Here is a 2,581-nt window from a genome sequence, read left to right as displayed (position 1 = left end):
AAGACGACTTAGGATTACTTTACCCTTTCTATTTTCTTGACTATTATCTTAGTAATACTAAAACTTCTAGAGTTTAGTAGTATTAATTTGATCACGTCAACGACAGCGTTATCACCCTCCTCTATTTTCAAGAGAAGAGAGGAGTGAGTTGTTTCTGGGTTGAGGGGAAAGTTGAGAGAAAAGGTAAAAAGGGGAGCTGAAAGGGTTGGGGAAAAAGTGGACAAGTGGACTACCCTCCTTTTTATTTTACTGAAACACAAATAGTTCTTAAAAAAATAAAAAGAAATGAATTTTACAAGTAATGTTACTATTATTATTATAATTAATATTTCTCCTATTATTATTATTATTATTAATTATCCATAAGATTTAATAACAAATGAAAATAGAAAGGTTAAGGGTGTGGTTAAAGAAACACTTAATTAAATTTGGTCTTGACTTAATATTGTCTCTTCCTATTTTCATTATATGTTGCTTTTATTAGCAACGTTTTCCTTGGTTTCTTTCTTTACAACAGTAAATAATACAGTAAATAATACTCTAGAGTTATTTTTTTTATTCATTTCACTGTGTTACTTTATTTTCATTATTTCTATCACTACAGATACCTCATTTAGTTTTTGGTTGTTGCAAAGATCTAATAACTCTACCACTTTGCTGGTGGTATTGTTGGTATAAAATTGTGCATATATAAAAACTTAGAGCAAAAGGAAGATAATTTGGGTTTTTAGTTTATGTTTTTCTTACGGTGTCGAGTGCATTCACAAACATTTAAAGATTGACGAGTTTGTGTTGTAATAGTTAGAAAATATAAAGACTCATATCCATGCCTCTAAATACTCTTTAAAAATTCTCTAAATCATTCAACGACTATTAAATAAAAATTGACAGCAGATCTGGTACACAAGAGACTATCTATCACAAAGTTGACCAAACATGGTGTAACTTTTGGTGTAATAAACTAAAGGACCAATTTGGTTAAAAAAGAGAAACCTTAAGGAAACAAAAATAAAACTAGTAAAACTTAAAAGGAACACACCGAAACTTGCTGTTAAACAAAATTCAATATTGTATATCCTAGATAAATGTGAACATAACAAAATTTTATAATTAAAAACAATTGTACCTTGTTATTGGACAGTATTTTTTGTAGATCCTTGCAGCTCCACACTCTGCTCCAATTTCTTGGCTCTTTAGGTGATATTTCACGAACAATAGACTGGCCCAAATCGATCAACAAGCGATGCATTTTAATTATCCCGTCCTCAATGATCAAGAGTGATTTATTTGTGAGAACTTGCAAGCCATAGTCGGTATAAAATCCACGAAAATTTAGAATTTCTACTGCATCTTCCACTTTATAATTATGGAGAAAGCAAGAAATGTCTAGAAATATTTCCTTGTTTGTAGAATCCAACGCTTCAAAACTTATTCCCAGCACATCCATAATCTTTTTACTTTTATTTTCTCTTAGCATAGCTAATGCACTTCTCCATTGTGATACAGTTAGACCAAATAATGTTGAACCCAATATTTCAAGTGCTAAAGGATGACCTTGAACATGCCATAGTACCTCATTTGTCATCTTTTCATAATCACTCATAATAATATTAGCTTTGAAAGCATGTCTACAAAATAATTGAAGGGCCTCTTCTTTCTGTAGTGGTTGAACTTGGTGAACCTTATCTACTCCATGTATCCTCAATATTTGTTCATCCCTAGAAATTATGATGATTATGCTCCCTCTACCAAGACAATCACGTAACATAGTGTCTCGATTCCCACTAAAAACCTTTAATTGTTCAACTTCATCAACATTATCGAGAACTATGAGTGCCTTTTTACGTTGTAGCCTTTTCCATATCAAATAAGTTCCTCAGAAACATTGCAAATCTCTTCATATTTTTCATTTAGAGAACAAGAAAGCAATTGCTTTTGTACACCTAATGTACTAGAATCTCCATATATCTGGTTCACATCATCGATATAACAAGTAAAATCATATTGATGACAGATTCTTTCATATAAAGCACGAACAAGAGTTGTCTTTCCTACTCCATCCATTCCACTGATTCCAAAAACTCTAACTTCATTACTTGACTCCGAATATAAGAGTTTTTCTAATTCTTCAACACGAAATTCCATCCCAACTAGATTATCATTTAGAAGACTAGAAAATTTATGACCCAATATATCTGTCACCATTTGAACAATTACTTCAATCCCTTTCATTCTGCCCCATTTTCGCAAGACAGCCCCTTCCCCTCACACATTCTTCTCTCTTTTCAGAGCTCTGCTAGGTTTTGAGCTAGTTCCTCCGCTGGGAGATCGAACTCTACCGGGTAAGTAGAACTCTAGACCCTTGTTCCTTTTACATTTCTTATTCTGTTTGGAAACTCTGTTTCCGTTGTGACCTCAGCAAGGAATATCAGCTTCGTCCTCCTTGGTCGTTTTTCCAGTTCCGCAAGTTGCCACGTTCCGTGGTGCTCTTCTTCTAGTGTTGGCACGGATTTGCTAGCATTTTCCAGGTAAGGGAAGCTAGGGTTTATGTTTTTAAAGTTATTTTTCCAATTTTTGGTCT

General features: G+C 33.2%; 1 pseudogene; it reads right to left on the bottom strand.

The window, feature by feature from the left end:
* Window positions 1-1,024: 1,024 nt before the first annotated feature.
* LOC114170262 lies at window positions 1,025-2,232 on the bottom strand (annotated as a pseudogene).
* Window positions 2,233-2,581: the final 349 nt, after the last annotated feature.

Source organism: Vigna unguiculata, chromosome 11 (assembly GCF_004118075.2).
Source record: "Vigna unguiculata cultivar IT97K-499-35 chromosome 11, ASM411807v1, whole genome shotgun sequence".
Taxonomy (NCBI): domain Eukaryota; kingdom Viridiplantae; phylum Streptophyta; class Magnoliopsida; order Fabales; family Fabaceae; genus Vigna; species Vigna unguiculata.
Note: the sequence above shows the minus strand (reverse complement) of the source record. Positions and strands in the feature narration are given on the sequence as shown.